Source organism: Paramormyrops kingsleyae, chromosome 18, assembly GCF_048594095.1.
Source record: "Paramormyrops kingsleyae isolate MSU_618 chromosome 18, PKINGS_0.4, whole genome shotgun sequence".
Taxonomy (NCBI): domain Eukaryota; kingdom Metazoa; phylum Chordata; class Actinopteri; order Osteoglossiformes; family Mormyridae; genus Paramormyrops; species Paramormyrops kingsleyae.
In genome coordinates this window covers 19,964,273-19,989,212 of record NC_132814.1, presented here as the reverse complement: position 1 = coordinate 19,989,212, position 24,940 = coordinate 19,964,273, and the positions used below count along the sequence as shown (strand labels likewise).

General features: G+C 44.6%; 3 long non-coding RNA genes and 2 other non-coding genes across 6 annotated transcripts in view; 2 read left to right on the top strand and 3 right to left on the bottom strand.

Annotated features, from left to right (window-relative positions):
• The window catches only part of LOC111837053 (uncharacterized), a 5,366-nt gene extending 4,312 nt beyond the window's left edge, over positions 1 to 1,054 (bottom strand). Inside the window, exon 1 of the long non-coding RNA XR_011983581.1 lies at positions 770 to 1,054. This is a non-coding gene — a long non-coding RNA (uncharacterized lncRNA). The remainder of the gene's footprint in view (positions 1 to 769) is intronic.
• A 4,271-nt stretch (positions 1,055 to 5,325) lies between these two features.
• On the top strand, positions 5,326 to 6,735 carry LOC111837105 (uncharacterized). The gene is made up of 4 exons (XR_002836573.2): positions 5,326 to 5,383; positions 5,497 to 5,522; positions 5,877 to 5,899; positions 6,465 to 6,735. It is a non-coding gene; the product is annotated as an uncharacterized lncRNA (long non-coding RNA).
• Positions 6,736 to 12,309: 5,574 nt separating this feature from the next.
• LOC140579665 (uncharacterized) lies at positions 12,310 to 17,854 on the top strand. 2 transcript variants are annotated; one of them, XR_011983602.1, is made up of 3 exons: positions 12,310 to 12,594; positions 16,161 to 16,473; positions 17,049 to 17,854. It is a non-coding gene; the product is annotated as an uncharacterized lncRNA (long non-coding RNA). The 2 variants fall into 2 exon arrangements; XR_011983601.1 differs by lacking the exon at positions 12,310 to 12,594 and adding an exon at positions 13,911 to 14,223.
• Positions 15,258 to 15,330, bottom strand: trnar-acg (transfer RNA arginine (anticodon ACG)). Its single transcript has one exon. It is a non-coding gene; the product is annotated as a tRNA-Arg (tRNA).
• On the bottom strand, positions 15,823 to 15,929 carry LOC140580272 (U6 spliceosomal RNA). The gene has a single exon (XR_011984023.1). It is a non-coding gene; the product is annotated as a U6 spliceosomal RNA (small nuclear RNA).
• Positions 17,855 to 24,940: the final 7,086 nt, after the last annotated feature.

The following is a 24,940-nucleotide window of genomic DNA, read 5'->3' as shown; positions in this document are numbered from 1 at the left end:
ATAAAATGGTGTGACAGACATAGGTAATTGCCTTTACAAAGCTCAGGTTTAGTTGAAACCGTTCGTTTCAGACCTTGTGAATTAACTGCGGCGCGGTACTGAGAATGCGCGTGCACGCGAAAGGCTGGGAGAGTTTCGGCACGAAACCGTTTTTATTGCTTAGCCGTATAATCTGTTGGATTTAAGGTACCCCAATTTACATGGATTTTCTCTTTGTTCACCTACTTATATTCCAGACACCCACAAATCCTGCTTGATGATACAGGCCCCTGCTTGACGATACAGGCCCCTGCTTGACGATACAGGCCCCTGCTTGGAGCAGCATATGCTCGCAGGCTAAATAAATACAACAACATGTAGCTCTACAAGTGAGCTTCCTTTCGTATAGTACAAGGCAGGTGCCGGGTTACGAACGTTCCTAGGTCCGTCTTCAAGTCGAATTTGTAACCAAGTCGGAACAGATACATATGGTTGCTATTTTGCGTCAGTTAGTCAAATGCATAGTATACGGTACATATTTTACCTATACATATAAAACATATATACCTATGAAATACTTAAACACTTCCAAATACACAAAACGTAATAAATACAATATGGTACATAATAATATAATACAGTCATTATAAAAGTAACTACATACGGTACTGTACCGAAGAGAGAAAAATTGGGTGTGTGTATGTGTGAAGGTATACAGTACTGTAAAAAATAATGAAAGTTCTTAAAACAGTTTAGACAGAAAAGATCATGACTAAAGGTTAATACTTACCGTCGCTCCGTCGCCGTCTGGCATCCCGGCAGCGGCATTCGCGACGTAACGTTACAAGAACCGCTGAGCCCGCGCAATGTTCTTATGGGCGTCACAAAATAGTGCGCGCGTGGATTATCAACTATTCTATTCCAGTCAAAATTTTTATATATTGGGCCATATGTCCGTCCGTTTGCAAGTGCGTTAGTCGCACCTTATTAACCCGGACACTCACTGTAATAAAAATGAACCCAAAAGTAATCTGCCTAAACCGACTTCGTAGTTGGCTATAGGCCTACCCCTTAAGAGTCAGTCACATTTCAACTTAAAAAACATTTTTCATCGGACTAAAATATGTTCGACTTCAAAATGTAAAAAATAGTAAACTCAAGTTTCTGAATTTTTAAGACCTTAATTGGTTCAACTCGAGTTTAAGACTTTTCAACACTCCGCAGACCCATGGGCGTCGCCGCCATTAAATCTTAGGGGGACGTGTCCCCCTCACATTTCATAATTATTCGTTTGGACCCCCCCAATTTAACATAAAATATTAGTTCACCCAGCGCTGTTTCTATTGCTTCGCGAAAGAATCCACTCAGCTTGATCGATATGAGAATACACATACGGCATCTACTTAATTAATACATTTCTGTTGGAGGGTCCCCAGAACCCCCGCCAGTGTGTCCCCCAAACACACAAAATTCTTCTGACGCCCCTGCCGCAGACATCCCTAAAAGGTCGGCCACCTCGATCCATTTCAACACACTGCAGAGGTTAGTGTGGGATTCATTAATTGGCTCCTGGACAATTCCGCTGACCTCCATTAGGTGGCAGGGTTGTTACACAGGTGAAAACCCAGCAGTTTATACTACAGTGGAAACGTTCCTGGTCTATGCCAGTTAGCATTATGCTGTATTAGAAAGCGTTTCTACTGTAATTTACAGGTGCATCTTCTCACATGACAGCAACACCAAGTGATGGGGGTGATGTGTGGCTCCTACCGCCAGCAATGAGTGGAGGTAATTCTTAGTAGCCAAGGCGAATCATGTTTCCTCCTCCTGCCGAGATTCCAGTAATTCTAGGTAGCCACAGCCAGTCACGTTGCCTTCTGCAACCAAGTTTCAGGCAAAATCTTGGTTGCAGCAGCCAATTACGTTTCCTCCTCCTACCAAGTTTCGAGGCAAATCTTGGTAGTGACAACCAATCATATTTCTCCCTCCTACCAAAAATGAAAAGGACGGCCCAAACGGTCAAGTAATTCCAGAGAATAATTTATTACAATAAACACTCCCAAGAAGTTGGCGATTTAATACTAATTTATATATGGGTATAAATTAAGCATTAATTAATCAATCATTTATTTATTATAATTAATAAATTACTTAATCATTATGGATCAGTATGTCTATTGTATGACGAAATTCAGAATTTAAAACATTTTTCGATTCTTGTAAGCCCAACATGGCTCCATTTAAGAAGACATTCACAGCCTTGCTTTGCCATGGGAGGAGTCAAGCCACATTGTTTCCCTCTGGCGGGGGCTCGCTGACTACGACCAGGAACGCACGGTGCATGCTCTACATCATGATGTCGGCATCAACAAAGGATGCTTTCGGGCCACAAAGAAAATTGTAGCACCAAAAAGGTACAGTGATATGAGCAGTTGTGCTAATTATCTCCCATTGCTCCGATACTTATGCCTTTAGTAACCTATATTGTTACTGGTCTTTGTCAGGTGCTTTGTTGGAGCACACAGTCCTGCACAGTGGCCAGACTGTAACAGGATTGTAGGGGAAGCATTTCTGAATTTGTGTCTGGAGGTTCCAAACCCAAAGTGCACTGATGGTGTCACACTTTTCAGGTGGAGGAGACTACCATCCAACTGCCAAAGTGAACAGCAGCCGGTCTTTGAAATAATCCAGCATACGCTGTGTGTTTGGTAAGTGTGTTCAGCCAACATTTGGGTTCAGCTGAACTGAGAATTTATTTTATGGCTTAATGATAAATGCTGACTAAGGTTATTTTAAAAATGTCTTGTTTCTGGTAGGCATAACAATTTAGTCAGGTGGCAAGAGCTTGCTGTGCTGTCTATGGACATCCCTCTCCCCAGCCCCAGCCTGACAACAGCCACCCCTCTACCAGACCCCAGGCAAACGGAGCCAGAGCCTGCTGGACCCCCTTCTGGCCTGAGGCCGTTCGCCTTTTCCTCCCCCCAGACCTGTCCGGCAGGCTGTGACGACATCCGTTGTCAGAGACGACAGTGAGCTGCCACTTCTCTTACTCCGCAACCCCAGCCTGCCCCTCTGCTCCCTGCATCAGTCCCGCATGCCCCTTACCCGCCCCGCCGACGCCTCAACCACCCATACTGACCCCACTGACACTGCAGACTCCCTTAACCGTCCCACTGACACGGCAGCCAACCTTGCAGGCAGACTCCCCCCGCAACCTGCCCGGGTTAAAGATTTGCAGAAATTTTTATGATTGTATATTTTGTCATTTCAATTAATCTATTAATGGCTACATTATTATATTGTATTATTATACATGATTTTTATAAATATAAAGTTTTGCTGAAAAAAGGTGTAGATTTTTTCCTCCATTGAAAGCTATATACATTATTTTCACAGTTACGGCTGGAGCTGGATTTGATCCCACGACCTTTTGGTCCATAGTCCAGTGTTTTATATACTTAGTGACAAAAAAAAGCTAAGCACCCAGACGGAGTTGTGGAAATGAATCTTTGCGTGATGAAAGGTCATGTGACTTTATTGCAATGATTATAATATCAGATCAAAGGGGCAACAGAGTTGGCAGTATCGGCACACTGCTGGTTCCATGTCAGTAGGGTGTGGCACCCCCACCCCGATCTGGATACATGCGGCGATACCATGCGGAAGGGAGTCGTACAGCTGTTGTATATTCTCCTGTGGCAAGTCGGCCCACAGCTGTTGTAATTGGCTCTTGAGATCCTGCAGATTGGCACTGGGTCTGAGTTGACGTCCAAGCTGATCCCACACATGTTCCATTGAGGAAAGATCAGAGGACCTGGTTGGCCATGGGAGGACCTCAACATGATGCAGGCAGTCCATAGACACACATGCTGTCTTAGGAGGGTTAAGACATGCAGACGCAGGATATCACTGACGTAGCGCTGTGCCATCAGGGTCCCCCGAATCACTACCAGAGATGACCTGAAGTCATACCCTATGGCTCCCCACACCATGATGTCATACCCTATGGCTCCCCACACCATGATGTCATACCCTATGGCTCCCCACACCATGATGTCATACCCTATGGCTCCCCACGCCACGATGCCAGGAGTAACACCGGTGTGTCTCTCCACAACATTGGCAGGATTGGTCCTCTCCCCTCAGCGCCACAACGGTCATCCATGGTAATGCAGAACCGAGATTCATCGCTGAACATGGTCATCAGTCCATGCCTCTCAGTTACGGCACCACTCCAAACACAGCCGTCTCTGTGCTGGTGTTAACGGCAGCCTACGCATGGGACGGTGAACCCGTAGTACAGCTTATGCCAGTTGTCAAGACACAGAGTGGGAAACGGGGTGTTGTAGAGAAGTCCAATACCCGTGTCAGGATGGCAACCTTCACAATGTGTGTGGGTGCCCTCACGTGCCCATTGGTTCCAACATCGGGCGACTGCGACATCTCCATGCCTCACATGCCGGGCAGTTGCATAATATGACCACCAGGCCTCATGCAAACCCACAATGTGACCCCTATCAAACTCCGTCAAGTGCTGGTAATGCTGTCTGATGCATCTAAGAGGCATCCTCTGTGTCTGATGAGTAGACATGCCAGCTCCTTGAAAATCAGATCATTGATATAGCTATTAGTGGTCTGCATGTGTACCAAATTTCATCCAAATCAGACCATTGCTTCTGGGTGCTTAATTATTTTTTTTGAGTGTATTATATAATAGTCAGAGTCAAAGTGAACTTTATTGTCATCTCAGCAATATACATGTATAGAGTGAGACGAGACGACGTGGCTCCAGCTCTTACAGAGGATTTTATTTCTTTTGCATGTTGAGCTGCAATATTTGGAAACCAAAAGACCACAGTAAAAAAACAGTCTACTAAAAATGTTTGTATATATTTACACGTAAAGCAATATGTAATTTTTGCAGCATTCAATACTCCATAAAAGTTACTGTAAAGGATCAAATGAAATCCAAATGAAAGGCACATTATAGTAAAATGTAGTTTAACTGCCAAGCCGAAGAATATTCATTCTACATCATAGTCATGTTTCAGGGCTGGATCAGGACAGAAACCTGCATCTACAGCAAATGTTCTCCCTTACTAGGCAATGGGGGACAAATCCTCTGTTGTGATCTATCCATACCTTGAAATAGAAATTCGACTCACCTATGGCACTTGCACTCCCATCCAACACATATTATATGTTCTAGTCACTCTTTGACAATTTGTCATGTTTAGAAACATGTGAACAGTTTTGAGTCATTGTGTTTAAGCCAGTTGTATTGTCGGAGTAAAAACTACACTACCCATTACCTAAAACGGCTCTGACGCGTGATGTTTGCGCCATATAAAAGTCGCGCACGTGATGCGTCATGTCCTCTTTATGTCGACGTCTCTGTAGGAAGGTGAGTTTAATTATGGGGTCCCGGCGCTTTAAAACATCCATATGAATCCGTGTGATCCGTGTGAACGCAAAGCCATCCCTCGTTTGTATTAACAGACTTATGTTCCTCCTTAGGCGTGTCTCACAATATGAGGGCTAAGGTAAGTATTTTATTCGCCTTTTGATACACGTAATAGTGTGTGGTTGAGGTGCTTAATGGCTGCAAGTACAACTACGAGCAAAATTAAACTTGAACGTATGTGGTTCTTAAAACATTTGCTTTTCTATGCTTTTTACGTATACGTTTGAGATTATCGCGATTTGCCATTTGGAATTTGATAGTTGTTCATCCTGGTGCTCATTTTACGTTGCCGACTGCAGAACAACTGCAGTGTACCTTACTATTAATGTCACCAAGTGCCAGGTGTTAAATTAACATTAGTGCATCTTTAGACGTCAGATTAACAAGCCCTTACAGGCACTTGTTTTGAACAAAAATATGTTTTGTCTTTCAGTGGAGGAAGAAACGCATGCGCAGGTATGATTTGCCTCTGATTTTATTGGGTTCTTTACACTTTTGTACCAAAATATCCTCGTCTCCATAGTTTCGTATATCATGGAAAGCAAATTGCATGACCCTTGAACAAAAAACTTAAAGATTACGTTATGATTAGACGTGTCTTGAGTCTTGTAATCACAATTTATGGTTTGTATTTGAAATGATTAATTCCTGATTCCTAGTCGATTTTATTAATCTTATCAATCCATTAAAAATAATTATACAGTGGTTTCTACCTCTTAGGTTCCAGTGCGTTGGTGCTGTGAACATTTAGATTACAGCAGTTGGATTCAGTCCGAAGTACTTAATGGTTTTATGAGAATATTATAACGTTTTAAATGTTAGCGTTTGCTATGCAAGAGTGAAAATCTGAGGCAAAGAAAAAAATGAAACTTAACTAACTGTTAAGGGAAAAGTAATGGTCATTTTTGATTTCAGGTTTAGGATGTATCACTACAGCGTTTTGCTTGCCATAAACAAATTGTGCAGTTCATATTTCCAGCTTCATCCTGTCATGCACCTGTTGATGATCTTTGTGATTCAGGCTGAAGCGCAAGAGGCGAAAGATGAGGCAGAGGTCTAAGTAAACCACCCTCCCCTCACCACAGTCAACCTGCGGCTGCAGTACATGCTGGCTTTTAACAAAGACTGACTTTCCAGATGAGCCCGAGATGGACTGGCACTAAATGCAGCTCTAAGGGAATGGCTCACTGCCAAATGACTGCTGACAGCAGTGCGTGGAGTAACTCTCGGGATGTTCTGAAATACAGTTTACCTGTTTAGCAATTTGAATAAAAAAATGTTCAATTGTGCAAGTTGTTACTGAGTCTTTGCTGTCTTTGAGGATTTTTGATCTTTGTAAAATTTGACCAGAATGGTTACGGATTCTCATCTGCAGATAAAACATTTGTCACATGAAGTTAAGTCAGTTTTATCTTCGTAAGTAGGTGTGCTGTCCTTAGACACTTACACTGGTCTTTACACAGACCAGTATGATTTTAAGTCTAGTGGGAAAAACGTCATGATAGTGTTGAGATGTGCAGATAAAAAATATCTTGTACTAATAGCTGTATTCGTAAGTAAAACAGCTTTTCTGAATACTGCGAGTATTCCCTAAGTGGTCATGAATCTTATTGGTTGTCAAATAATGAGCAATGGTTTACATAACCAGTTTATAATTCATAATCTATAGCGCTTATGTGGTGAAGGGTATCTCATAGCTTCTCCTGTATAACCAGCTTCGCTAGTCGGGCACAGTCTGCTCCTAAAGTGTGGCACTACAACGGGCACGGCAGGTAGGTATCTCCCTCACCTGATTCACCCTGTGCTGCTGGCTGATCCAAAAACTTGCAGGTGATTCACCTGGGCTCTTCAACAGAAGGTAATGCCTTTATGTACCATGGACTGTACTCCCCTGTCACTTTATCCACTCTTGCTCCACTATTAACTGGAAGCAGAATTTTTATCAAGATCAATAGCAAGGTGAGGAATAGGGCCTCTGGCTCATATAAGTATCGTTACTTAAAATGGCAACATGTTCAGACACTGCAGCTTTGCAATGTAGTACTTTTCTGTCTGCCTCTTAGTTTGAACATTTAAGAACGTGAACATATTCTGAGTCAGATTGTATCAGCCAAGTATACATGCATACAAATAATTGGATATAGTGTGTTTGCTCCTAGTACACAGAAAAAGAAAAAAAAAACGTGAATGGATAAGGACAAGCATGAAGGCTATGTATTAGTCCAGAGGTAGATTGTGGATCAGGTGTTGAGCAGAGCAGCCACTCGAGAGGAAGCTGTTTTTATCTCGATGTGGGGATTCTGATGGACTAGGGCTGTCTCCCTGAGCAGGTCATGGCCAGGGAGGGGATGGGTGATGAACTTGTTAGCTCCCCTTATGGTTCTTGAGGTGTGTAGTAAATCACTGGGGGTGGGTGTTGAACCCAATGGAACTGATTTGATTATTTGGGGGGGTGGATTTCTGGAAGTGCACAATCATCCAAGCTTTTTCAATGCCAGATTACTTGCTAACTAAATGGTTGATGTAAGGCTCAGAATCTCAGGGTCTAATCCCTGCATTAGCTGCTCAAATACCAGCCTGCTCAAACAATTCCAAGTATGATACTCTTAAAGACAATATTTCATCAAAAAAGAATGCATACCTTGTCACAACAGTACTGTAACAAGTGATTTTATTTTTAGTGTGCAAAATGGCAAAATTAATAGACAATAATAACGAAGATCTAATTGTTATAGTCTCGCCCGAAGATGCTGGGCTTGGCTCCAGCTTCCCTGCGACCCAGATGGATAAAGCGGTATGGATAATGGATGGATAATTGTTATAGTAGCATTTTACGTGGTCTGATCATTCATTTCTATGTGTACAAAAGCTAAAACAAAATGTTAGATTCTAATTGTCTCTGGTCTCTTGCCAATTCTCTGTAGAGTGGATGTAGGCTATAGGGCTACTGTCCATAAACTGCTGGTTAGAGACTCTCAAAACACACCCTTAACTGATAATAGGGACCTTTTTGGGAACGGCCGGGCTTTTACAATTGGGACGGGGCTAAGTCATGCTATCCCAAAACATGGCAGATACTTTACCTGCCTGACTGAGAGCAGCACCATAGAGGCCATAAATCTGAGGCTGTTTATTCTCCCATCTTTAGCTCATGTCTGACTGTGACCCAGGTGCTCATACACACGGCCTCCACTAAATTTAACAGCTATCTAGAAACAGAGTTGAGTGAGATTAGAAAGAATATATTAACTATTATTAGACCAAGACTTAGAGCTAAATGTTCCACTGGGGACTCCTGTGTAGATAACTTAATATCAATCCCACTTATAAGATTAAATTGGCCACAAAATAAGCCCATTATAAAATGTTCATTACTGAATGTTCACTCATTATGAATCAAATCACTTCTTATCAATGACATGGTGCTTGACTGTGGTGCAGACCTGTGCTCATTAACAGAAACCTGGCTCAGACCCACAGATGCCATTCCTCTTGTTGGCTTAGTTTTGTACAGAAACCATGTGGCTCAGTTGTGTCTAATGACACTGCATCTATTGTCAAGTTAATTACTTTAAGGAAGTAGAGACCTGGATGAATAAAGCTTTTTATCACTAAATGCTCAGAAATCCGATGCTCTGTTTTGAAGGTGAGTAAATCGGAATGCTATAATCTCCACACTCCAGTCTGAGGGGCTGAACTTTCCCTCAGCAGCTCAGCCTGTAACCCAGGCGTTATCTTGGACACAAGCCTCTCAATCAAATTGCATGTGGATGCAGTGTCGAAGGTTTGCTCCCTAATGTGTAATATTGCCAAACTACAATGATTCCTTATTAGTCGAGAAATTGATGCCTGCCTTTGTATATAGTAGGTTACACTGCTAGATGTTCTGCTATCTGGGAGCACATACCACACATTAAACACCTCGCAGCATATTTAAAATACAGCAGCTCGAGTCATCAGGAGCAGAAAGTATGAACACATCCATTTTCCAAACTGCGTATCCTTCTGGATCATAGGGGGTCCAGAGCCTATCCCAGAAGCTACGGGCACAAGGCAGGAAACAACCCAGGATGGGGGGGGGGAGGGGGCTAGCCCATCGCAGGGCACACTCACACACCATTCACACTTATGGGCAACTTAGTAACTCAAATTAGCCTGTTTCCCTGGGGGTAAACTGGAGTACCCAGAGGAAACCCCACGATGACATGGGGAGAACATGCAAACTCCACACACATGTGACCCAGGCGGAGACTCAAACACAGGTCCCAGAAGTGTGAAGCAACAGTGCTAACCACTGCACCACCATGCCACCCCAGTATGAACACATAACCCCTGCTATTAGTTCCCTGCACTGGCTTCCTGTTAGGTTCAGAACTGGCTTCAAAGTTCTCCTACTTGCATATAAGGCACTTAAAGGTCTAGCACCTGCCTACCTAACAGAAGTACTTCAAATTTACAAGCCACGCCGTCCAGTTGGATCAAAGTACACAGGTTTCCTTGTCATTGGTGGTAAAGCATTATGTTACAAGGCCCCTACATTGTGGAATTGTTTGCTAACCTATGTTCAGGATGCCAAATCAGTCTCAGTCTTTAAATCTTGACTGAAGACTTACAACCCCATTTCCAAAAGTTGGGATGCTGTGTAAAATGTAAATAAAACAAAATGCAATGATTCACAAATTGTATAAACCCATATTTAATTGAAAATTGAACAATGACAACATCAAATGTTGAAACGGTAATGTTATTGTTTTATGACAATACAAAATGCCTTTTAGCAACTCTGTTGTGAAAGGTGCTATAGAAAAATACATTTAATTGAATTAACCCAATGAGTCACAGATTGCACAATTTTAATATGAACTATGCATGAATATACACAGAGTATATTTTTCTTATATTTCTCAAAATGTTTCATATGTATCTGCAAGTCTGTATCCCAGCCTGCTCCCTCTGAAACTTCCTCTGTACCATTGTGTGGTGTATGGGAAATCAAGTGCTGAAGAGGTCTGAGATTGTCCATCTGTTGCAGAGCTCCAGATTGTAGGAGGAATGAAGGGCAATAACAGGACAGAGGTACTGGAAGGGATGCAGGGGCAAGGAGCGCTAGACCTGGGCCTGTAAATCCTTGGCAAGCTGCATGAAGATTCTGCTGTGGAATCACAAGTGAAGTGGTGAGCAGGTATCTTTGTGTCCTTGCAGTGCCAGCAGTGTTTGGAGGAAGGGCAAAGACAGGAGGGTCACCTCTGGAGGTGAGAGTGTCCCCCTGAGCTGCTGAGCACTGCTCTACAGGAACTGACACTGCTGCCTCTGGAGGAGGTTTGCCATGGTGCAGAACATCACATTTCTGTGCCCAAGTACGTCTGCAATACCTACAAGTGAAACTACTTAAGGCAGTCAATTCACTTGTTAATTCCGTATTATTTGCAGCTATTCCTGATGCAAAAAGCTTTATTAATAAGTTTGACTGACTCACCACTGTGCAAGTGTGGTGCTGTTGACGTCTGCCAGTTGGATGGTAATCTCCTGCATTACCTAGCCTTGTTTAAAACCCTGATGTACATGCATACACAGGACCACCTGAAAAGTGTGACACCATCAGTGCACTTTGGGTTTGGAACCTCCAGACACAAATTCACAAACGCTTCCCCTACAATCCTGTTACAGTCTGACCACTGTGCAGGACTGTGTGCTCCAACAAAGCACCTGACAAAGACCAAAGGCATAAGTATCGGAGCAATGGGAGATAATTAGCACAACTGCTCATATCACTGTACCTTTTTGGTGCTACAATTTTCTTTGTGGCCCGAAAGCATCCTTTGTTGATGCCGACATCATGATGTAGAGCATGCACCGTGCGTTCCTGGTCGTAGTCAGCGAGCCCCCGCCAGAGGGAAACAATGTGGCTTGACTCCTCCCATGGCAAAGCAAGGCTGTGAATGTAGGAGGGAGAAATATGATTGGTTGTCACTACCAAGATTTGCCTCGAAACTTGGTAGGAGGAGGAAACGTAATTGGCTGCTGCAACCAAGATTTTGCCTGAAACTTGGTTGCAGAAGGCAACGTGACTGGCTGTGGCTACCTAGAAATACTGGAATCTCGGCAGGAAGAGGAAACATGATTCGCCTTGGCTACTAAGAATTTCCTCCACTCATTGCTGGCAGTAGGAGCCACACATCACCCCCATCACTTGGTGTTGCTGTCATGTGAGAAGTTCCACCTGTAAATTACAGTAGAAACGCTTTCTAATACAGCATAATGCTAACTGGCATAGACCAGGAACGTTTCCACTGTAGTATAAACTGCTGGGTTTTCACCTGTGTAACAACCCTGCCACCTAATGGAGGTCAGCGGAATTGTCCAGGAGCCAATTAATGAATCCCACTCTAACCTCTGCCATGTGTTGAAATGGATCGAGGTGGCCGACCTTTTAGGGATGTCTGCGGCAGGGGCGTCAGAAGAATTTTGTGTGTTTGGGGGACACACTGGCGGGGGTTCTGGGGACCCTCCAACAGAAATGTATTAATTAAGTAGATGCCGTATGTGTATTCTCATATCGATCAAGCGGAGTGGATTCTTTCGCGAAGCAATAGAAACAGCGCTGGGTGAAGTAATATTTTATGTTAAATTGGGGGGGGGGGGGGTCCAAACGAATAATTATGAAATGTGAGGGGGACACGTCCCCCTAAGATTTAATGGCGGCGACGCCCATGAGTCTGCGGAGTGTTGAAAAGTCTTAAACTCGAGTTGAACCAATTAAGGTCTTAAAAATTCAGAAACTTGAGTTTACTATTTTTTACATTTTGAAGTCGAACATATTTTAGTCCGATGAAAAATGTTTTTTAAGTTGAAATGTGACTGACTCTTAAGGGGTAGGCCTATAGCCAACTACGAAGTCGGTTTAGGCAGATTACTTTTGGGTTCATTTTTAGTACAGTGAGTGTCCGGGTTAATAAGGTGCGACTGACGCACTTGCAAACGGATGGACATATGGCCCAATATATTAAAAATTTTGACTGGAATAGAATAGTTGATAATCCACGCGCGCACTATTTTGTGACGCCCATAAGAACATTGCGCGGGCTCAGCGGTTCTTGTAACGTTACGTCGCGAATGCCGCTGCCGGGATGCCAGACGGCGATGGAGCGACGGTAAGTATTAACCTTTAGTCATGATCTTTTCTGTCTAAACTGTTTTAAGAACTTTCATTATTTTTTACAGTACTGTATACCTTCACACATACACACACCCAATTTCTCTTTCTTCGGTACAGTACCGTATGTAGTTACTTTTATAATGACTGTATTATATTATTATGTACCATATTGTATTTATTACGTTTTGTGTATTTGGAAGTGTTTAAGTATTTCATAGGTATAGGTGTTTTATATGTATAGGTAAAATATGTACCGTATACTATGCATTTGACTAACTGACGCAAAATAGCAACCATATGTATCTGTTCCGACTTGGCTACAAATTCGACTTGAAGACGGACCTAGGAACGTTCGTAACCCGGCACCTGCCTTGTACTATACGAAAGGAAGCTCACTTGTAGAGCTACATGTTGCTGTATTTATTTAGCCTGCGAGCATATAATGCTCCAATTAAGCAGGGGCCTGTATCGTCAAGCAGGGGCCTGTATCGTCAAGCAGGGGCCTGTATCATCAAGCAGGATTTGTGGGTGTCTGGAATATAAGTAAGTGAACAAAGAGAAAATCCATGTAAATTGGGGTACCTTAAATCCAACAGATTATACGGCTAAGCAATAAAGACGGTTTCGTGCCGAAACTCTCCCAGCCTTTCGCGTGCACGCGCATTCTCAGTACCGCGCCGCAGTTAATTCACAAGGTCTGAAACGAACGGTTTCAACTAAACCTGAGGTTTGTAAAGGCAATTACCTATGTCTGTCACACCATTTTATTATCTTCATGTAAACGTCCGTGTTATTGCTTGGTCAGCCCTAAGCAAAATTGAAGTTAATCCGACAAACAAAAGATACTTTAATATAACTGCTCTCGAATATTCACACTCCTGACACTCAAATTTATGACGAGTGAATATTTTTTCATCTATTACATGATTTTATTTCACCAACCAGTGGTTCAACACAACATGTTTTATACGCAGTTACACAAGTACAGGATGGCATTGAATCGTAATTTTCCTCCCTGCCAGTATACCCCCCTCCCCTTATCTCTGGATTGGAAGGTCAGGCTGACTTCAGATTTCTACTGACATCCACTGACTCCTACATTATACCCTAGACATTACAAGTGTGTAGCTCTCAGTCCATGTTAGCGAAAAAAATGCTGTTAAAACACCGCGGTACTGAGAATGCACGTGCAGGCGATAGTGGGGTGAGGCTTTCGACACAACCAGCTGGGTTAACTTCAGCTTAAAGTCATGATTTTCCGATATAAATGCCCATTTTCTAAACAGTTATCGGACGATCACCACTCCTAGCTGAATGTAACCCAACTGACTGAGAAATAAATGGTGGAGCTCCCCCGCTCGTCTATCAGTAAGGAATAACTCTAGATGGCACACGTGAGCCGCAGTCATTTCTTTACAAAACACGAACGCAGTTCCAGCCAATCACATGGTAGTGTTTTAAGGACGGACAACCTACGGACAGCGTGATTGGTTGAATTTCCGAAGCACGCACGCTTCTGTTTTGGAAGAAATGAGCGCTGCTTCAGAGGAAGCCTCCCTTACTGGTGAAAACGTATGCAGCTCAGAATTCGAAGCATCTTTTATTTAGGACGTGGATAAGCGAGGTAAAAAGACGTCGGTATTGTGGTGATACTTTTTGCAGTTTAAAGTCGGACAGGCAACAAGCTGCTGCCGTGTACTTTAAACTGTCGAAAACTTGCGAACTACAACTGGGAATTCTACGAACTTCTTTCACTCCTTGAAGCATCGCCATGCAGAACATACAGAATGCAAGTGCTTACAGCCCCGATCATGGAAGATTTTAAAAAGATTTATGTGAAAAGCGTAACGTGGCTTAATGTTCCAAAACAGCGACTATTAATCTGTCGGACATATTTGGTCATAAATAGGCCCGTCTAGCAAAAAAAAAAAATCAAAACCGAGTATGGACGTTATCTCATATTTTAAGGAAAAAGCTTAACGTTAATAAATGTTCCAAAACATCGCCCAATAATCACCAAAATTGGCATTTCGGTTTTGACTTTTTTGCCAAATGGGAGTGTTTATGGCCAGATATGTCCGAGAGAAATTTGGTTATACATTAAGCCACGTTAACCCTTTTTAACGTTAAGCGTTTTAGAAGGTCCCCACAAACTCCAGGTTTTAGGGTTTCCACGTTCGATCTGAAGAAATATAAAACAAATCGCGTCCCGCAGTAGTTAAAACGCGACGCCGCATTTTATTTTTCACTACGGGACGGCGGGGGGCGGCTCTATCAGCAAAGTGAAACTTCGAGCCCAGTCAGAGAAAAAAAGCTAGCAATAAACTGTAGGCGTTTTGTAGTTATACGCCCTATGACAAAGACATTTATTTCGTATGATTTGTTTATTGAAATTAAATTCTAGCTTGAGGTGCGTTCGGCTGTGGATCTTTTTTAAAAAAATGGAGCCGCGAAGTAAAAAGTAATGACTTCAATTATATACTGACTAATATAGTTATCGACTGGTGTGGAAATAAAATGTATTTGCTATTTATAATCCCCTCCCGGCCCGGGCTGCGAGTCGCGCGACTGCAGCTGATACGGGACAGTCCGTGAGCTCGTACCACGGAACGACCAAAAGTCCCCGTATTTGAGTTGGTCGAGCCAAAAAAAACTGCTCGAGCCAGCCAGGAGTCGAACCTAGAATCTTCTGATCCGTAGTCAGACGCGTTATCCATTGCGCCACTGGCCCACGAAAACGTATTGTAACTGTATGGAACAAAGAGTACATTAACTGAAAAGCCCCAGCAGCCAGATAAACGTCTGTTGTATCGATTCTACACTTCAGATGACTTTCAAAGATTGCTTACAAATAGCCAGTCCCCCCTGTCACAAGGACAGTGTAGTTTTAAGCTACAGATAAATTTGAAAGTTAAAAACAAAATGTACTATATGTGTAGTAATATATGGCTTGCTTTGGCATCACATTAATAATTGGAGTGATACAGAGATTTGCAATAATACCTTTGAGAACGGAAGAGAATGGAAAAATCAACTCAGATCAACTCAAATGAAACGTAATATTGAATATGTCCCACATTACTTGCCAATGAACGGCAAGCAGTTTAAGAGTACTCGTGTTTTCAACACATACTCATCACGTGCAGCATTGAAAACAGGCATTTTCTAACCCTCTCACTGGCTAGTCATACAAAGAAAATTGTACATCTGGTGTAGAATATTGCAAAATATGGAACGCTTCACGAATTTGCGTGTCATCCTTGCGCAGGGGCCATGCTAATCTTCTCTGTATCGTTCCAATTTTAGTATATGTGCTGCCGAAGCGAGCACGATAGTCAGAGCTGGCCAAGCTCCTTATGTACTGCGTCCCCCCGTATACTTTCATGTTGATGGGTGGGCGCATACAGCTTGTAGTACTACTATTTCATTAATTAAAGCTTAAAATTTACCAACTACTACATTTTCTTACATGGATGGTTTATTTTACAATTGCTTACATCTAAAAATGAATCATTTTCTTGTATTATTTCTTCTTTTCTTCTATTATTTTTCTCTTGGCAGATCCAGTGCAGCATGCTGGGAACGATGCAAATTCGAATCCTCTTCTGAGTAATTTATTGGTCGACTGGGAGAGGAATCCAGTAGGTGTCGATGACAACTTCCTGCCAGTTTCTTGCTGGGATATCCAACTTCCTGTTTAATGGTGGTCGGCAAACACAATGGAGCAATCGGGGTTGTTGTTCAGCTGTTCTCTCAAAAATCTTCCACAAATGACCATGGCACACGTTACACGATCAGTGGAAAGCCGCATACCATCGAAAAAACTTGAAAAGGGGCACAAATATTTTCATAACAATTCTTTTCAAAGGTGCAGGTAAGTGCTCTCTTGTTAATGCTACTTTGCTAGCTAGTATCACATGGCATGCTAATTTTAAGCAATTTTATTTCTTATTTCTTTGTTCTTTGTACATGATTAGTATCAAACGTGTTGAATATAGAGATTAGTGGTAAGATGCAGGTGTCACAGATAAATGAGGAAAAGAGAGGAACCACATTCCCTACAGATTTTGTGTAGCAGATTGGTGCTGGTTACCTCCCCGCCAAAGCAGCTCCACTCAGCTTTAATGTTTCTGTGTGTATGGCATTGCAAGAGCTTTGTGTCTAAAGTGAATAGTGTGTAATCTGCTTAAATTAGTAAATATTATTGTGACCGTAAATGTCACATAACTTGGTATGATAAGTTGCTACACAGTAAGGGTGCTTGATAATAATACAAATATAATATGACTGGTAGAGGGCTACCTGTACTGGCTGATTGCCTTAGTGTCATATTGCTCTTGTTTTTCCATGAAACTTTGTTCAGAAGGCCTATGTTAGCTCATCGTTAATTATTATAACAAACATTTCATTCCATGCCTTATAGTGTCACACTTCTTTGTCCACCTGTAGGTCACTTTACAGGTTGAGCCTGTGCAGTTAAACAGCACGTTATGCTCATGCACTGCAGGGAAAGCACTGTGCGCCGACCTGCTCGCCTTGCTTTTCCAGTGTGCACATGGTAGTATGATGAAAATGCAGACAGCCCCATCAAGAGTGCCATGTGCTGACTCTCTGCAGACCTGACATCGGCCAAGGACTTGGGTAATTTGCATTAGTTTATGTGATATGCATTTCATAATAAAACATTCTTTTTGTATTTTTTATAAATTCACGTATGTTATTCTCTCTGGAAGTTATTATGATTTGCTTATTTCATGACCACCCGTCACAACCATAAGGTCCACACAGTACGCAAGTGCTCCAGAGCTTCCAAAACTACAAACAGGGACTAAAATAATAAGACTGTCAGTGATCGACAATAAAAGCCAATCTAAAAAATAGGTTTTTAATCGTGATTTAAAAAGAGACTGAAGGAGAGGACCTTATCTCCAGTGGAAGAGTATTCCGGAGATAGGTGTTACATGATCCCGTTTTTTGTCATTAGCCTAGCTGTGGCGCTCTGAACTAGTTGTACGCCACAGAGTGATGACTTACTGATTCCTGAATACAGAGAGTTACAGTAATCTAAGTGGGATGAAATCAGGGCATGAATAACTTTCTCAAGATCTGGAGGTGATAAAAATGATTTTTATAAGATGATAAAAAGCCGATTAACTACAGAATTAATTTGCCGATCAATCAGTCAAAGACAACACCAAAATTCAGTGCATGATCTTTAACAAAAGTAAAAAGTTCCGCCGGAGCAGGAACCTCTGGAGCAGGAACCTTGGGTGCGGGCACCACAGGGACTGAAACCTTGGGCGCCAGAGCAAGAACCTTGGTACGGGAACCTTGGGTGCCGGAGCAGGAACTTTGGGCGCAGGAACCTTTGGTGCCGGAGTGGGAACCTTGGGCACGGGAACCTCGGGCGTGGGAACTTTTGGTGTCGGAGCGGGAACCTCGGGCGCGGGAACCTTTGGTGCCGGACCAGGAACCTTGGGCGCAGGAACCTTTGGTGCTGTAGCGGGAACCTTGGGCACGGGAACCTCGGGCGCGGGAACTTTTGGTGCCGGAGCGGGAACCTCGGACGCAGGAACCTTTGGTGCCGGAGCAGGAACCTCGGGCACAGGAACCTTTGGTGCCAGAGCAGGAACCTTGGGCACGAGAACCTTCGGTGCAAGAGCGGGAACCTCGAGTGTGGGCACTGAGGGGACTGGAACCTTGGGTGCGGGTACCACGGCAACTGGAACCTCGGGCGCCGGAGCAGGAACCTTGGGTGTGGGAACCTTGGGCGCCGGAGCAGGAACCTTGGGTGCGGGCACCACGGGGACTGGAACTTTGGGCGCCGGAGCAGGAACCTTGGACCCAGGAACCCTTGGTGCCGGCGCAGGAACCTTTTGTGCCGGAGCAGGAACCCTTGGTGCTGGAGCAGGAACCCTTGGTGCCGGAGCAGGAACCTCGGGCGCGGTAACTTTTGGTGTCGGAGCGGGAACCTTGGGCATGGGAACCTTCGGCACAAGAGCGGGAACCTCGACCGTGGGCACCAAGGGCACTGGAACCCTGGGTGCGGGCACCTCGGGTGCCAGAGCAGGAACTTTGGGCGCGGGAACCTCTGGTGCCGGAGCAGGAACCTCGGGCGCTGGAGCAGGAACCTTGGGTGCGGGCACCACAGGGACTGTAACCTCGGGCGCCAGAGCAAGAACCTCAGCCGCAGGAACCTTCGGCGCCGGAGCAGAAACCTTGGGCACGGGCACTACGGGTGCCAGAGCTGAAATCTCGGGCGCAGGAACCTCTGGCACTGGTGCAGGAACCTCGGGCGTGGGCACCACGGGTGCCATAGCAGGAACCTCGGATGCCGGAGCAGTAACCTTGGGCACAGGAACCTCGGGCGCAGGAACCTTTGGCGCCAGAGCAAGAACCTTGGGCACGGGCACCACCATTGCCAGAGCAGGAACTTCAGGCACAGTAACCTCTGGCACCGGAGCAGGAACCTCGGGCGTGGGCACCACGAGTGCCAGAGCGGGAACTTCTGGTGCCAGTGCAGGAACCTCGGGCGCCGGAACCTCAGATTCTGGAGCAGGAACCTCTGGTGCAGGAACCTTGGTTGCCGGAGCAGGTACCTTTCACACCTGAGCAGGAACCTCGGGCGCAGGCACCACGGGGGCTGGAACCTCAGGTTCCACAAGAGGAGCCTCTGGAGTGGGCACCATGGGGACTGGAATCTCGGGCGCCAGAGCAGGAACCTCGGGCACAGGGACCTTGGGCGCCGGTGCAAGAACCTCGGGTGTGTGATTCTCGGGCGCCGGAGCAGGAACCGCCGGGTCAGGAACCACGGAGGGCCGAGCAGGAACTGGAATCACGGGGGCCGGTGCAGGAGCCACCTGGTCAGGAACCACGGATGGCGGTGCAGGAACCACGGATGACGGTGCAGGAACCATGGATGGTTGCGCAGGAGCCGCCTGGTCAGGAACCACGGAGGGCCAAGCAGGAACCACCAGGTCAGGAACCACGGGGAGTGCGGCTGCGGTTTGCGCCTTGGCGGCAAGCGCTGCTCACTTAAGGAATTTTGGGATCCGCGGGATGGTGTCCTTAGGCGACCTTGCCCCAGAAACGGACAAGCTGCCAGCGCCAGCACGAAGACCACCGGATCCAGAATCGGGAGGGATTTCTCCCGACACACAGCAGGGCAGGCAGCGGAGACAGAGACAGCCCCAAGGAAGAGCTCCGTTGGGTCTTCCTGTCTTCGGCTTCTCCGTTTCTTTCTGCTGCACTTTTTTGGTGGAGCCTGGGGTACCTCTGACAATTCCGCCAGAAGACCGTAAGGCAAGCCACAGTCGGTGGCTACCTACCGCATCATCGCCTCTGCCAACCCACTCCTGAGCCACCGCAAATTCCCTCGCACTTATTACACGAGGTGTGGGTCCCTTAACGGAGACATCTTCTCCAAGATATCCCACGAACAAGCAGCCAGGGCACAAGCCGCACAGTCCGCCTGAACCTCAGGCTGTTGCAGCCAATAAATTGTATGTTTCACTCAGCTGAGGCATCTTGTTCGGGAGTCCCCAGGACGGGGGCCAGCCCATTTCAGACAGACAGTAAAATAATATAGGAAATAGGGAGTAATTCAAGACTTAGGCATGATAATTCTGCTGGGTTGACTTGTTTATCAGTGCTAGAGGGTAAACAGGAGGTGTGTTTGTAGAGGAACTGGGTTTTGGTAAGAAATAGCTACCTGGGAAGCAAAAGACAATGGGATGATGTTGTAAATCACAACATTGACAAATTTAAAAAAGGGGAAGAAGTGTTGGTCAAAAATTGCCCCCAGAAAGGGATTTGGGATGCAAATTGGACAGGTCCACATTAAACCGTGGACACCTGTGGGGAGGGCAATCTTAAGCTTAGAATCAAGCTTTTTCTACTCATGGTATGCCTTGCACTTGCGGACTGCAGCAATACAGCAAGCAGATGCATCATGTACAGCAAAGGATAAGCGTATCCCCAGCACAGGAACTACAATGTAACCAGCCACATCGGTCCCATAAGTGGGATGACTTCCTCGGGGCAATGCCAGGGCTCTGCAGGCCACAAGGGAGGAAGAAAACCACCTCACACGTCAACCAACACATTTGGGGAGCTTGAGTGGAGAAGGGATCAAAAGTAAATTTTTGTGTCTTAGAATGTGGTATATTCTAGATTTTTGGATAATCCCTGTTCAATACAGCATACAACATACAGCTATATTATTGTGCAATGGGATCTGAAGAACTTAAACACATAATTGATTAATACCCATAAAATGATTTTGATAAAAGTTGATTTTCTTTTTTAATGTAGAGGGATGTGGGACGGGACAGCGCCAATATTGAGATGCTTACGATGCACAGACGGAAGGTGGTCTTTCTTGGTAAAATACAGACTACATACAAAAATTCTACCTTGATTCGTTTTGCTGAATTGCTAAAACAATAAACCCCATTCTTGGAACAAAGCTGTCAGTTTGCAAAACTCATCTATTGGATCAATAACTCATTTGGTGGAACTTTAAACTCTTCACCTAGTTAAACACAATTTGAAGATCTAAGGCACCCTTTTTGCAAAACTCTAAACACATTCTCATTCATCAAAACCGTGGTGAACTTTGATGCAGAACGGAATATGCAAGCTGCAAAAGTTACACACTAACCAGCACGCAGTCATCGCTTGATAGTCAAACATTGAATGCGCAAAATGTAGCTAATCAGTAAATGCGTAAATGAGATTAGTTAGTAGACTGGCATTTTACTACTGTAAAATTTGATTGTCTTTGAACTAAAATACTGATGCACAGAATAATTAGACCAAAAAATGAACGGAAAAGTATTAATAAAAATATAAATATGGGGATCTGTGGGCCAATTACTAGTGATGGGAAAAATTGGGTTTTTGAGAGATAGAAGCAACCGAAACATGATTAGGAAAATGTTTTGAAACATTAAAAATATCACTTTGCATGCAGACATCAATTGGCCAAATAATGCTCCATTAAAATCACTCATAGGTGAAGCGAATAGCATGGATTATCTCATTACAATGGCACCTGTCAAGGGTGTAAGTGTAAGGATCTGAGTGACTTTGACAAGGGTCAAATAGAGATGAATAGACTGGGTCCAAAACGACAGGTGTCTTGGGGTGTCTCCGGTATGCAGTGGTCAGCACTTACCAGAATAGGACTAAGATAGGCCAACCTGTGAACTGGTGATGGGATCATGGGCGCCCAAAGCTTATTCATGCATGTGGGGAGTGAAGGCCAGCCCGTTTGGGCCGATCCCTCAGAAGAGCTACTGTAGCACAAACTGCTGAAAAATGTGATGCTGGCTGTGATAGACGAGTGTCAAGTATTCCTCGTGTTGATTATGATTTGCTCTTCAACATCTCAAGGAGCCAGTCACATCAAGAATAAGGACAAAATGCATAGTATGCAGGAGTCTGATACAATCTTTATTATGATGGTAATACCCTTGTCATTTATTTTGATAATTACCCTTTTAGGATAATAGTTTTTCAGTACCAGGAGTCCATGATTCGCCTCATGGACATGAACCTCATGCCACTGAAGCTCCTGTACTCCCCAGGCCAGAAGTACCTCATCCATCGGCCAGTGGCAGCGCAGTGCACCGGTCACACCTCCTCACACTATGGACTCATTCAAAGAAAGTTTGTCAGTGGAAAAGGCAAAAAGAAAATGATAATTGCAGGAACAATTGCTCTGAATTGTCTCCTGTTACTGCCCTGGAATGGTCATGAAACAAAACAGTTGGTAAAACTGCAAGATACATATAACTGCAATCATTTCAAAGAAGGTACCAAAATTTTGTGCCTTTCAGGCCCTGCTCCACAAGGGGGCTGATAAACACTAATTTCTACGAGATTTGGAACAGAGCAGCAGCAACCAGCTGAGGCATGTCTCAAAGACAAATCTTCAGACTTGAAAATATTACTTAAATTAAACGCTGAATACAAGTGTGACTGACAACATAGCTTTCAGAAGTTTATTGCATTCCAAAAAGAGCACGGCATGTATCGATTTCTCATTCCCAAAGTGCACGTGCAAAGCATGAGCAGCAGCAAATCAATCTCCTTTCCCGTTTGTGCCAATTGATATAAAAACACATGACAAAACCATTATATAGCATTTTGATTATTGTAATATGAAATCACTAAAAATACTATCACTAAAAACTGAGTTTGAACTGAGATGATGTTACAGAACTAGAATGGGTCTGTCAGAATGTATACATTAAACAAGCATGATACTCTTCTGCTCTCCGCGGGAGTAGCTCTGCTGCAGCCGGCCACAGGAAGGCTGTATGCACCATGAAGGAGATGGGGAAAGCCTTCGGGAGCCCCATCCCCAGACGAGTCGAAACCGTCGGGAGAGCTAATAGGGTCAGACCTGTTTGGGGATGGGGGCTTGGTGTGGTGCTGAGGGGTCACCTGCTGCAAGGTGGCACGTGGGTCCCAGTTTGAGGCAGCCCATCTGGGTAGGCACGTGGAACATCTTGTTTCTCTGGCAAGATGACCATCTTCCTCTGCTGTCAGGGGAGCTTCGTAAACTCTGCGTTTTGGTAGCAGAACTCTCTGAGGTATGCAGACCGGGGAGTGGCTGCCATACTTAGGGAATAGCTGTTGCGGCTCCTTCCGATGGTGTCCGATGTCTCTCCTTTTGACGAGCCCATCATGAGACTCGGGCTATGTCACTCCTTGGGTGTCTTGTCTGTTGTCTCAGTGTATGCTCCGACCGCAGTGAGTGATCTCTCATCGAGGGAGACATTTTACTCGCAACTTCGCTGGGTGGTTGAAGGGTGCCCACAAGGTGACACTCATTTGGTCATGGGTGACCTCATGTGCGACCACTGGCACTGACAGGGCTGGCTTTCAGGATTGTGTCGGTCCCCATGGGTCTGGAGACCGGGGTGAAAGTGGCTCCATGTTCCTTGACTTTGCGAAAGGTCAGGGGCTGCGGGTCGCTGGAACAGGTTCATTTTAATACACGTTTGTAATGTGGGAGGCCTTCTATATATAGTTCAGCTCCTTGGGTTGGGCATGAAGAGTCAAGTTTTTACTTGAAAGGGGAGGGGACTGGTTTCATTTCATTGTGTGCATGTCTGGGTCAAAGAGGGAAATGGAATTAGCTGAAATTCGTCAAAATTAAGTTGGTCACATAGGGACCCTGATGCCTGTCATTTGCTTCATATGACATAAAATGTCACCATTGTAATAAAGAAACGGTGAGGGGTGGCTAAGGCGCCCCCCACGTCAGGGGCTTGAGTTCAAGGGCCGCTCCAGCTTGCCCCCCCCCCCCCCCCCCCCCGTCACCAGGCTGTCATGCTGGCCGGGAGCCCTCAGGGTCATTGGCAGGATAGAGTGAATATGCCGCCCCCCCCACCCGATGAGCTCAGCGGAAAGAGGCAGGTGGCCGACGTCGCAAATGCTGAGCAGGGCGGGGGGGGGGGGCACTCACCCATCCCCCCACGCCGCAGGTTAACACAGGCATCCAGTCAGGGGAGGGTCAGTGACAGGTCAAACTAGCCCTTCCTGATTGGGGGGGATTTATTTACATTAATTTATAAAATAGCTATTGAGAAATTTAAACAGAGATGGGAAAAGTGACTTAGAAAGGGACAGAATCAGAATCCTTTTATTTTCTAGGGGCAAAAAGAACTAGGGATTTGTTTAGGTGCAGGTGGGGCCATGGAAGACACCATGCAACCAAGACTAAAATACAAAAACAATGAACAAAATAAATCAAATACATGAAGAAACAAAGATTTGTTACTAATAAACAAACATATAAATAAGACATGATGTAGTGTACAAACAGCTTTGGGGGTTGCACAAATGAGCTACTAAAGTCAAAAAATAATATAAAATACAGTGGGTGACTAATAGATCCCATCCTCACCATTACAAATCTTGTTATTGTACAAATATACAACGAAATTGCATTGCACCCACATAAAGAAAATACGGTTCCTATCTTAAAGTAATAAACAAATAAGTTAATAATTTTCAACACACCACGTTTTATTTCAAAAAGCTTGGACAATACAAGGACTTAAAAACGGACTCAAAAAAGACCACCTGCTTTGGTTTTCATGGCTCCTTCGATTTTTTTGTTAATACCTTAATCGCTAACTCGGTCAGCGGCAGAGGATGACGACACATGGGCAACAGGGATGTCCCACCCCCCTGAAGCGAATCCCTTAGCTTACGTGCTAAAGCAGACAGCCGGGACCCATCGGTCTTGTTATTGATCCTTCCCTTTCTCATTAGCCTGCTCCAATGGACGATCTCCCTGAGGCACTACGAAGGTCGACCTGCAG